Source organism: Arachis ipaensis, chromosome B03 (assembly GCF_000816755.2).
Source record: "Arachis ipaensis cultivar K30076 chromosome B03, Araip1.1, whole genome shotgun sequence".
NCBI lineage: Eukaryota > Viridiplantae > Streptophyta > Magnoliopsida > Fabales > Fabaceae > Arachis > Arachis ipaensis.
Window position 1 is genome coordinate 130905257 of NC_029787.2, and position 14148 is coordinate 130919404.

General features: G+C 29.8%; 1 pseudogene; it reads right to left on the reverse strand.

Moving 5' to 3' along the window:
• Positions 8052-11910, reverse strand: LOC110270445 (annotated as a pseudogene).

The following is a 14148-nucleotide window of genomic DNA, read 5'->3' on the forward strand; positions in this document are numbered from 1 at the left end:
TGATTTGCTTGAATAAAAAATTAAATTTCAAATCAAAAGATTTGATTTGTATTTTTTATCTTTTTTATTTATTAAAATAAAAATTAGACGGTCCAATTTTAACATTAAAAATTTTTTTATTTTTGAAATTACAAATCAAACCGTCCAATTTGTGATTATTTATTTAAAAAATAAAATAATACAAATAAATCATTATCTCTAATTTATGTCATCTTATAACCAAATAAAATACCTCTCTCCTCACACTATATTTTATATCATACACGTTTCTCCCTCCCACACCAAAAATCAAAAGCGCATATTTGCATTCTCCATTTTTCTATTTTCAAGACAAGTCTACCTTACCATCCAACAACGCCGCCCTCTTACTTTCCATAAATATCATCTCCTTATCTTAGCCCTTATTTTTTCATCTTATTTACTACTTTGCCACTAGTCACAATCCCACACTCTAAAGTCCAAACTCCAAACACTCATTTTAATAGGGTATTAAATTAGTCCTTACTTTTAGCTGTAATCCTGTTTTAGTTCTTAAGATTTAAAGTGTCTTATTTAAATCTAAAAAAGTTTTATTTAGCTTTAATTTAGTTCTGTTATAAGTTTAAAAATAAATAATTAACAAAATATCCTATATGACAGCAATATAAGAATAAGATCGATAATTTGGATAATAAGTACAAGCTCCAGAAACACAAAATCAACCATAGATGCATCAATAGATGTATTTAACATTTTATTTTTACAGAAAATATTTCATTTTAATAATAAAAAAATAATAAATAAATATATTGATGCATTTACGGTTGATTTGTGCCTTTGAAACTTGTACTTATTCTCTAGATTATCGGTCTTATTCTTATACTACTGTCATGTAAGACATTTTGTTAATTATTTATCTTTGACTTCCAGTGGGACTAAATTGAAGCTAACTGAAACTTTTTTAAATTCAAATAGGACACTTTAAACCTTAAGGACCAAAATAAAATTACGCCCAAACGTAAGGACCAATTTAATACTTTATCCCGTTTTAATATTGATGTAACTTTTAAAACTTTGATTAAATCCTAATTTCAATTTTAATATTTAAAGTAGGGTTAACCACCAAAATTGTCCTCGAATTATTCAAACGCTGACAAAAATACACTCGAATTTTATTATCGACAAAAATGCCTTTAAATAATTTAAAAATACAACAACAATACCCAATAGTAAATATATATTTTCAAAAAATTCCTTAGAGATTGAATTTTGATGTGATTTTTTACAAGTATAATTAAAAAAATTAAATATTATTATTCTTAAAATTTGGTGATTTTTTTCTAAGTATATATTTTTTTGTGATTTTTTAAAAGTATTATTAGTTGTTAACAAAAAAATTACAAAAAAATATATACTCAACGAAAAATCACCAAATTTTAAGGATAATAATATCTTATTTTTTTAATCATGCTTGCAAAAAATTACATCAAAATTCAATCTCTAATATATTTTTTGAGAAATACATATTTAATGTAAGATAATCTTGCAAAAAAAACTAACATTAAATATGTATTTCTCAAAAAATACATTAGAGATTGAATTTTGATGTAATTTTTTACAAGCATGATTATAAAAATAAGATATTATTATTCTTAAAATTTGGTGATTTTTTGTTATGTATATATTATTTTGTGATTTTTTAAAAGTATTATTAGTTGTTAACAAAAGAAATTATAAAAAAAATATATACTTAACGAAAAATCACCAATTTTTATGTATAATAATATCTTATTTTTATAATCATGCTTGCAAAAAATTACATCAAAATTCAATCTCTAAGGTATTTTTTGAAAATATATATTTACTGTTGGGTATTGTTGTTATGTTTTTAAATTATTTGAAGACATTTTTGTCGATAATAAAATTCGAGTGCATTTTTGTCAGCGTTTGAATAATTTGGGGGCGTTTTTGGTGGTTAACCCTTTAAAGTATTTTATTTTTGTGCCAAACAACTTATTTTGTTATATAATTTATTTTATACTTCTATTAATAGTATATTAGTACACTTAAAAGTTTTTAATAGTAAAATACCATGGTTTTTGTTTTAGAAAAGTTTTTTTTTTTTTTAAAGTTAGGAAAGCTTAAAATAAAGAATTATTGGGAAGAGTCCAACAATGCTTTTAAAATTAGATAAATGGGCCGGCCTGAATATGATTGCAGAATGTCCAATTAGGAGAGAAATTGGGTTGTCATTAAAAAAGGAGAGAAATTGGGTTATGATTGGATCCACGTGATGGATCTTTGACAGTATAAAATTCCAATAATTGAGCCTTTAGTATTTAACTATTTATAACTAAGTTGGGCTACAAAAAATGTTCCTAAGTCCAAACGAATAAAAAATAGTAAATACTTTTGTATTTTCTGAAAGGACGCAGTTGCTACTTGCTACGCCTTTTCTTATGTTAGTGCGGTCAAAAACTGAAAATCATATAGTTAGTTTGGATTTGGATTATCTAAATTTTGAATTTTATTTTAGATAATAAAATGTGATTTCTTATTATTTATTTTATAGGTCGGACTAAGAGAAAATATGAGACAAAAATCATTCAAGAGTGAGAAATTACACTTTATTCTTTAAAGTAAAAATTTAAAATTTAGAGGATCCAAATTCAGTTAATTTGATATATATACAGTCAAAATAGTCATTTTTTCACTAGTTCATGGAGCGAACTACCAACTCGACTCAGAATGATAATGCGATCTCTCAAGAAAAAAAAGATCAATTTTGGTCCCTATCCTTTATTTCGTGACACAACGCGGTCCTTGTGACTGTTTCTCCGTCAATTCTGAACGAAAAATATTGACGTGTTAGGTTCAAAAATGGATAGGAACCTATTTGTCTTTCAATTTAATTTGGTTAGAAATTTATTTGTCTTTATTTTTTAAACAATATCTTTTTCAAATTATTTTTATTATATTAATATTCTTTTTTCAATAAATTATTAAATATATAGTATAATAAATACAAACTAATTAATAAATTATTCAAATTTAAAAATATCATTTATTATGAAATTAAATAAATAACTCTCAAATCTAATTTTTAAATGTATAAATAGTAAACATTAAAATACGATTAATACATTAATAATAACCCTATGATATTAGGGTTATTAATTTAATGCAAAGATATCAAATAGAATTATTAATTTAGTTTAAAAAAATAAAAAATTAAATTTGTTATTACACAGAAAAATTTTACTACATATCAAATAATGTGTTCATTAGTTTCCACTTTATTGGAAAAATTATCTAGATCAAAATACTTGATTTCGAGTAAAATATATATAAATTTAATTGAGTTTTAATATACATAAAATTTTAATCAATCCACTTATATTGATAAATCTCCATCGATCTGTAGCCTTATGACAATATGTATTATTAATAGATTAATAATATTATTGATACTTTGATTTTGTTGAGTTTATAAATGGTCCTGAGGCTATCAAAACCATCTTTCGCCCCGCGCCGCCTTTAGCAGAGTGGAATTAAGGTATCCCCTTCCCTCTAGGCTAACTGAACTGCCTTTTTTATTATTTTAATAATATATTATTATATATAGAATTAGATTCTATTTTATACTCCTCAATATACTCTTTTCTACTCATTCTATTAACTGAATATATATATTCAGGCAGGGACTCGAACCCTACGCATGTGAGACCTATCTCCATCTATCTCAGTATAAGTTGGCTCCCAGCTCCATCTCGGCATTTGAGCATGTCACGCGAAGGCAAAATGATACTTCTTTCTAACTTTCCTTATTTGCGGACTGTGCTCCACCCCGGTGAACTCATGCAGTTTCGACCTGCCCAGAGCCTGGCTCAGGGCTTTCTTTCGTGGAAATCCACTCCTCTCCACCGGAAATAGGTTGGAGGCTTACACGGTAAGATAAGAGGGAAATCTAGTCGTGGACATGAAATTTTTATTTCATTTAGTATTAGTAACCTACTCATAGTGTATTTTAGTGCAAAAAAATCAAATAGAATTTGTTCATACTTTGGCCCAAATAATAAGCCAGGCCCAAATTAAGTTAAAAGGCCCAATTCTAAAAATTGGCCTCCACTGCCTATCTGACCTCCATTTAGAGGTTGGGATCCACGCCAGTAGACAATTAGCACCTATCTAAGTAAATAACCGCTTTCGTAAATCTCTCACTCACTTCTATAGGAGAGATCTTAATAACCCTAAGATAAATGGATGATTATCCACCATCAGAAGCAGAACTACTCCAACGGTGTTGATTTAACAGAATATTCTCAGAATATACTGAAAATATTCTGTTAAAATAGAGAATATACTGAGAATATTCTGTTAAATCAAACTCATTTTGAACGACGGGGACTAAATTACAAATTTTAATTATCTTTAGGGACCTAATTACAAACTTTTAAAGTATAGGGACCAATTTGCAATTTCACTGAAAGTGTAGGGACCAACTGTGTAATTTAACCTTTTAAAAAAAAGATAAAATTAGATTATTTTATACAATTTTATTATTTTTAACTTCTTTTTATCTTATTTTAATTAGATTTAAAAAAAAAAGATAAAAATAAAATATTCTTAAAATTTTTATTATTTTTCTTATCTTATCTTTTGTAATTGAATTTGCTATATATTCATCCTAAGGAGTTATATGGTATAATACAAGACAAAATACTATCTGAGTGAGTAGTAAAAGATTATTCCAATGAAAAATATGGAGGTCAAGAGTATGTTTAACGATATAACAAAAAGGATAGAAAACTTAGAGTCGCTCATTCATGTTCTACACTAAAAAATTGATGTGAACATGGCACAACAGAGAACTTCCGTAAATAGTAGTTCCATATTGGATCCTACTGTAGTTGTGCAATCTTCGGAAAGTGCAAAAACTAGTGATCTTACTAGTATCATGCCAATTCAACCCAAAAAGTTATTCCACTCGGATATTACTCATGAAGCAACAACTCCACCTAATGGACAACCACATGCTAGAGTAGGAACTGTACTGCCAAAGGTAACTTTATCTTTGTTTCTTCTTTCTTTTACGTATTTTTTTTATTTCTTTATTTTTTAGTGTAATCTTGAAACAAGTTTTTTTTTTAATTGCAGTGGTGGACACTTGTTGCATTTGAGCCTACACCTTCGATGATGTTAACCGATTCTCAAGCTGCTGTTGCAGCCTATATTTTTTCGGATACGTTAGATCCGTACGTGTATTTTATGATTATGTGTAATATATGATGGTTCCATAATTCTATGATTCTCTCAGTTAACCATCTTATGACTTTGGCAGTTCTGAAGAGTTGGTAATCTCAGATGAAAAAGGTTATAGAAGTACATTTAGATGTCTTGCGCCGGAGAGATGTGTCAAATCACGAGTAAATGCATATTATTCTTTTTCTTGTAATTATATTTTTAAGCCTCTATTTACCTATAAACATGTTTTACATATAATTTTAACATATTGTAGGTTATAAACCTGGTGGCACTTATGATGATACGTGTATTTCGACGTAGGAATGAAGATCCAATTTGCTGGTTCATGCCTACACATTTCGCAGTAAAATTATCCCTATAATATTTCTAAATTATTAGTTAATATTTTTGTCTAATAGTTTGAGTAGATATACTAATTTAAAAGAAGTTCTTTTTTCTAGACTAAACCATGTATATTTATCTTATCTTATTTTTTATAACCGAATTTGCTATATATTTATCTTAAAGAGTTATATGGTATAATACAAGATAAAATACTATCTGAGTGAGTAGTAAAAGATTATTCCAATGAAAAACATGCAGGTCAAGTTAATGATCTATGATCTAACAAAAAGGATCCATAACTTAAAATTGGTAATTCATGTTTTACATCAAAAGATTGATGTTATCATGGCACAACTTCCACAAACATATTTATCTTATCTTATTTTTTATAACCGAATTTGCTATATATTTATCTTAAAGAGTTATATGGTATAATACAAGATAAAATACTATCTGAGTGAGTAGTAAAAGATTATTCCAATGAAAAACATGCAGGTCAAGAATATATTTAATGATCTAACAAAAAGGATCCATAACTTAAAATTGGTAATTCATGTTTTACATCAAAAGATTGATGTTATCATGGCACAACAGATAACTTCCACAAATAGTAGTTCGATATTGGATCCTGCTATAGTTGTGCAATCTTCAGAAAGTACAAAAACTAGTAGTGATCTTACTAGTATCTTACCAATTCAACCCAAAAACTTATTCCATTCATGTATTACTCGTGAAGCAACAACTCCATCTAATGGACAACCACATGTTAGAGTAGGAGCTGTACTGCCAAAGGTAACCTTATAATTTTTCTTCTTTCTTTTACTTTTTTGTCTATTTCCTTTATTTTTTAGTTTAATACTTGAAACTATTTTTTTTTAACTGCAGTGGTGGACACTTATTGCATTTGAGCCTACACCTTCGATGATGTTAACCGAGTTTCAGGCTAATGTTGCAGCCTATATTTTTTCGGATATGTTAGATCCGCATGTGTAATTTATTTTTATGTGTGATATATAATACTTTATAAATTCTATATTTCTCCTGGAACCATTTTATGATTTCGACAGTTCTAAAGAGTTGGTAATCTCAGATTAAAAAGGTTATAGAAGTACATTTAGATGTCTCGTGCCAGAGAAATGTGTCGAATCACGAGTAAGTTTAGAAGTCAATGCACATTATACTTTTTCTTGTAATTATATTTTTGTCATTTGTATTTTACCTATAAACATATTTTACATATAAATGTAACATATTGTAGGTTATAAACCTGGCTGCACTTATGATTACACGTGTATTTCGACTAGGGGTGGCAAACGGGGCAAGCCCACCCTGCCAAAGCCCGTGGTTTAAGCGGTGCAGGTTAGGCGGGATTTTGCTATTTGGCAGTCCCAATTTTTCAACCCAACCTGCTTTTTTTGGCGGGTTACGCGGGCCGACCCGGAGGATTTAGACCCGTTTGCCACCCCTAATTTCGATGTAGGAATGAAGATCCAATCTGCTGGTTCATGTCTAAGCATTTTGCAGTAAATTTATCCCTATAATGTTTCTAAGTTATTAGTTAATATTTTTGTCTAATAGTTTGTATGGATATCTAATTTATAAAGAAGTTTTTTTTTCTTAACTAAACCATGCCATGTACTCACACGAGTAAAGTTTATAATTAAATAATCAAATAAAAAATAGTTGTTAAATTTAAAACATATTTTCGTTTAATAAGTATTTTTATGTTTGCAGCGATATGCTTTAAGCGACAAATACAAACCGGCCGATGTTATTTTTTATTTCTTTGGAGCTTATATGTCACTGAAAGTTAGCCACGTCATTAGGGTACAAGTGACCAATTTGTTTCCCATTAATATGCTATTTTATTTTCCTAATGTTTATAATGATTTAAGGTTAATTGCAGATTTTTATCCCTATCTATGAGGAATCACATTGGTATTTGGTCATTGTTGACTTTACGAGTCGTCGGCTAATCTTATTGGATTCACTGCCTTGTGTCGGAAAACATCAACAACGCAAAAGGAACGTAATTAAAGTGGTAATTATTTGTTCTAAGTCAGTACTCAATCATCTTGAATTGCTTAACAATTTAACAGTTTAAATAACCGTTTGTTGTTACTAGTACTCTTATTCCATTTAAATCATGTACAATTCACTCTTGTACATGCAACTTATTTAGAAGCGATGTTAGATGATTATATTTTTTATGATTATAAGTCTAAAGTTATAGATTGCTCCACTTTTTGGCCTATCCACCCAAAAAATTAGATCGTAAGTCTTCTCAATTTTTTTATTATTAAATATCATAACAAATTCAATAGTTTATATCTTATATGTATATAATAACTATTTGTTGAATGCTTTATATCTTAGGAATGATAGCAGATTTTGGGTGACCAGTTGGATGAGAGAATGTACTTTATAAGATGATTTAAATATTCAGGTAATATTTATAACAAAGTATTTTTAACATAATTTTTTCAACATACTTTTAATTAGAATTATATTATTGGTGCTCTAATAAGATTAACGACTCTACACGAATGAGACTTGCCGTGGATATGGTTTTAGAGGAGTACAATGATTTATGTCTCGTTATCCAAGAGAATGCTTGGAAATATAGGAGCACAGTGGAAGCAGAGCATAAAGAAATGTATTTTTAGTTTCTAATTCTGAACGGGGTATACTTTGCAGCTTTCATCAAAGTCGTTGTACTTCTGCGTCCATAGTATATGAAAAAGGTTTCATCCATTGATCATAAATGGCTACAGTCCAAGTTCAGAAGGTGATATAAGAACGCCACTGCCACCAATCTGCCTTAAACGAATGTAATCAACATGAAAATGAGTATAACTGTATAAGAATCATAGATGAAAGGAAATTCACATAGTTACTACTTTATACCAAGTCCATATAGTAATGCTAGCCCCTGCAGTAATATATCATGTAGACTAATATTTTATCCTAAACCAAGGTCCAGTTTGGATAAATAATTTAAATAAGTTCTTTTGAAAGAAGAGCTTAAAGTAGAAGAACTTTTATTAATAGCAGCTTATAAATAAGTTATTTTGTATTTGGATTTTTAGTTATAAAAGTACTTACTTTAAAGTTATACTATTTGGATAAATAACTCAAAAAATATAATTTTTTTACACAAGAAAATATATATTAAAACAATAATGATAATAAATACTTTTCAATATTGAATGTTGATTTTACATAACTTAATCACTAAGATTACAATCGATTATGCAATTAATTCTTTATTTGTTCTTTTATTAGTTCTATTTTTCTAGTGCTTTCAGCATTCGGTTCTTCCTACGTAATATCATTAGAAACTGGTTCTTCTACTTCAGCTCACCCATAAGGGTGTTCTTGTATATGGTGAATAGCAACAAAATTCTAATTAACAATAATCTTGATGGCAATGCCAAGGAAATTATTATGTAGTTAGTGTTTGCTGTTTTATTGTGTATGATATTGTAGGTGAAAATAAAAAATAAATGTGAAATGTGTGTGAATGTATATTTTGTTACTATTTTTTTAAATTCTATTAGAACTCCCTCCTCATTTATTGGGGTCAAGTACTTGCTATAACTAACTATAAAAATAATAGTAAGCTATACAAAAAGCTGTGCATTAACTTCTTGAAAAATTAAAAGTTTTTATTTAAAATGGTGTCAAATATACGTATTGTGACTTTTCATAATTAAAAAATAAAAAATAGCTTCTGCTACTTCCCAAATAGGTTCCAAATATAATTGGGTTATTTAGACTCGTGTCATTCAGAATAACAAGGCTTCATATGAAATCCAAAACAGATGCTTTGAAAATAATGTAAAAACTCACCGCTCTCAGTTACTGTATAGACTTGTATAGTGCCTTCTTGGGTACACATATCACTTTGGCATAGTATTCTGCTGTTACCTTCCCATCCCATTTCCAAAAAATAGGACTTATAGTGGGTCCCTACAGAAGATAATCACATGTTTCTCTTAAAATTGAGAACAAATTGTAGTGAAAAAATAATGATACTGCTCATGATCACAGTAGATAGTATATGACAAACTTTGCTAATGCAAAAAGCAAATGCTGTAAGGAAAGCTCCCACCAGCAAAGAAAATGAAAAATGAAGGTAAGGGATTCATTTCGAATCACACCTGCAACCCATATAATGATGGTTGACTCAATACTCTCCCAGCTACTTCCTCTGCACTGCTTCCCTTCATGTTTGCAGTGACCTGCCAAGTACAAAATTAGCAAATACATTGAAAATGGCATCAGACATTAGATTTTGAGTGATGAGATACACGATGAATTATATGCACCATAAACTGCCCAGTGGCCCTCAGATGTGCCTTTAATCTTTCTAGTATCTCATGTGTCGTTTCTAGTACTCCTGTCTGTTGGATCATTGATTTTCTACTTGCAACAAGAACAGCATCGAGGAAATTCAATTGTCAGATTGAGAGATAATTTATCAAGGCAAATGCAGAAGCAGTCATCGGAGGCTGGAACTTCATATTGTTCTTAAGACTAATAGATCATGATAGTCAAGGCCAAAAGTTAATGATTGCTAACCTGGCTTTCCAACACAGTTCCACCTTCAATTTCCTTCAAATTATTTTCTCTCAGCGTGGTCTCACTACTCACTAGGTCTAAGAAGGCATCAGCAATTCTCATCTAAACAAAGTAAAGGCAGACAAATCAACCAGATAAATATTATGTCCATCATATAGCAACATCATCACTAAGACGGATGCAACAACAGTCAATTACTTCATTCTAGAAACAATTGACCAAAATTACAAACAAATGAATAAAAGGGTAAAGGTTTCATATGGCCAAGCAATTAATTACTTCACTTCAACCATGTATTAAGATGCAGAATGAAGATGTAATATATATCAACTGAGACATCACAAACCCCACTGAGTATGAAAAATTGTTAAGTTATAATGTAGCACAATCCATTTTATGGTTGATAATAAAAAAGCATAAACAAAAAATTATTAAGTTCTAGATATTATATTTTACCATCAATAATGGCTCTAGTCTCATTGTTCATGTTCTGTTTCAAATTCTATGTACAGCTCTTAACTTGCATGAGGAGTAATTGTTATTTTGTCCGCAAAAGGCACATTTTCAGATAGTGCATATAAGTATCATTATTAGTTCTTATGGCTTTATATTTAAACCATAAGGAAAAAATAAACAAAAAATAGATACTTAAGATATCGGATCAGACATGGATAACTATAGTTTCATTATTATAAGAAGAAACAACACATATGAACCAGAAAAATAGAATCATTGATAAATAATTGAAACAAAGTTTCTTCTAACATATATCAAACACATAAATTGAAATTAAACTTCATTCAAATTCATACAAAACTTGCCATAGAAAAATCAATAAAATAAAATATTGTATTATAAGTGAAAATATTTTAGTGGTGGTTAATTATACTCTCACATAGGGACAAGAATAAGATACTAACACTAGCAAGTAGCACATCATAAACAAATTTCAACGGAGAGCATTCTCAATGGCTTACCCTTTGAATAGCCACATTCCCTTCTGGGGTGACAGTGATAGTCTGGGGCACTGCAGAATCCAACTCACTTGGTAGATTCCTGATCAAACAATGCAAAACAACAGCCTTAGCATACACATGTCTTACGAAGTCAATAAAATCCCAGATATATTGCGGACTCTGCATTTGTACACGCGGAGATTATAGGATGTGTTTACTCATATAATATGAATATGAATGGAAAACTTAAAAAAAAAGCTGCATACTTGAGAAATTCAGCATCTTATTCTTCTCCATCAGGTTCATTTATCAAGCGTAAGAAATCAGTAAATCAAATCAATGTATTAAACCAGAAAGTTAACATTCAAAAATTTAAAGTATATACGTCACAACTTTATGCTAATAGATTCATATTGTGACTCCTAGTGCTTCCTAAGCATTAAGATTATCAATTCTACTCAGATGAGGAAGCCATTAAGAAAAGGGAATACTTAAAAAGTGGTGAAAGAGGCATAAATCAATGGTCTCACCCATACCAAGAGAATCAGTCATGTATCTATTTCACCCAGAAGCGTGTTGAGACGACGGCGGCAGCATGTTGCGCGGCGGGGTCGGCAGCACGTTGCGTAGCGGCGGAAGCAGGTTGCGGCATCGTCTGAGGCGTGTTGCAGCGGCGATGATAAGCGAACGAGAGATACAACAGAGGAAGAGGATGAGAGAATGGCAGTGATTGAAAGAGGAGGAAAAACCCTAGCAGACCAAATGCTTCTCTTCTCTGAATCTGAAATTAAAAGAAAAATGAAAAAAAGTGTAAAAAGCAAAAAATTAGAGGGATTAATATCTAATTATTAATTTTTCCAAAAAAAAAAAGATGGGGTATATTTTGTAATTATTTCATTGATGGTTAATCATACTCCTACATAAAAGTAGGAGTAAGGAATATGGCTAACTCGCTTCAAGTATTTACATATAAATTCGATTTAGCAAGCATCCAAGTAAATCGAATTAGACCAATTTGATTTGCTATAACAAGAGAGAAATTACATTATTTTTTAATTCTTTAGTAAATCTATTCAGCTTAATTCGATTTAAATCAGGTCAACTTGATTTATTGCAATTTGTTATATCCTATAAATACAACCAAAACATTTGCTCCTCTTAGAGTTGTATTCATAATGGATAGTGATGATAGTTTTATAGTTTTTGTGCACTGTAGAGGAACGATTAAGAAAAAAATGTGAGAGAAAATAAAATTTATTAATAAGGATTCAATAAGTGGCTTTATTAGACAATCGACAAGTTTTGTTGAGCTGCAAAGTACTATAATACAGAAACTGAGAGTCCATGGTATCAAATATGGTGAAATTTATTTTATAGGATTCTGATTTCTGTTATGAGAGTTTTGTGAAGTACGACTAATAGAGAATAATGAAGATTTGTAAGTTTTGTTTCACTGTCGTCGTCAGTTTTTCGAAATGAAAACCCATGAATTGTTGGCCAAGTTTAGAGATGTGGTCACCAGTTCAGGAGGATCTAATTGGAATCCTTAATCTGTAACACTGTCAGGAGCCTCTAGCTCCTGTTATTGCATCTACATCTGCGGCTACAGTTGCACCTGAAACAGTTTCGGTAGCATCTCCATCCTTTACAATTGATCTAAACTACATTCATAATAGAGAAATTAGTGACAATCGTTCTTTTGGTGAGATTGCAATTATGATGGCTACTTCAGCCCCTTGAGTTTTGGAATCAACAATATCTATCGTACTTTTCAAACATTAAATTTGGAGGCCATGGCACAATAGGAATTTCCAGATGTAGAATCCGAATTTGGGGGTAGACATTCACAAGATACATTAACTCCAATTGAGTTTTAAGTTAGTCAATAGTTTCAGAATAAAGAAGAAGCCGTGCTAAGTGTCCAAACTTATAGCATTCCGCATCCGTAGTGGGTTTGAAACAATCTTATCATATATGCTAAAAGGTGATCACAATCTTATCCTACAAAGTTAAAGCCCAATCATATCATATATGCAAAATTCAATCTTGGTGTCCCACCATATATAGAACTAAAATCTCTAAAATTCTACATTTAACTATAATTACTACCTATCTAAATTTAGCTATGATCAACAATTCTAAATCACTATTATCACCAACATTTCTATTTAACAATTCTAGTTAACGATTCTAAACTGCTACTCTAACTAACATTTATAATATAATAATATAATAATTCTAATTTATTAATGGTCGCTAACATTTCTAATCTAACATTAAGAAAATAAATTTTATGTACTCACCTCCTCATTGATGTTGCTAGCAATATAGGTAACTCCATCTACTCAATAGATACGATTCAGGTTGTCCTCCATGACCGCAGTTTTAAACTTTGTCACTTTGTCCTCTGGATCCTTATATAGGAAAATCAAGAATAAATAGAATAATGGCCGAATTATGTTGAGAAACCTTCTAAGTAAATTAAATTTGGGTGATTCGATTTACCATTCAACTTTCTTCTTTTATAAATTGAAATTGCGTGGTTTGATTTACTATGGAACAAACTTTTTCTCTCTACTACCCTAATAAATTAAATTGGTCTAATTCAATTTACTTGGATGCTTGCTAAATCGAGTTAGCCTAATTCGATTTATATAGAACTGTTTATAATAAGGATGCAACTAATTTTTGTTGAGGACATTTGTATAAATTTGATCTCTAATCTATTTAGAACAGGATCTGTTAAAGAATCTTGGTCCAAACATGATATCAATATTTTTTTATGTTCTTTGCAATTTTATAATTACGAAGGACATGAAGCAAAGATTCTAAAGGGTCGTCACCAGAGGTGTTTATGGGACGGGTCAGGTCAGGTTTAAGTAGAGCTAGATCCGGCCTCAAAAGGATAATGGGTCTGCTTTGACCTGATTCGAAGTGACCTAAAAAAAATCGGGTTAAATTAAGTCAATTCGATAAAATATTAGTATATACAAATTAGTAAATTTTATATATTAAAATAATTTTTATTTTAAAAAAATAA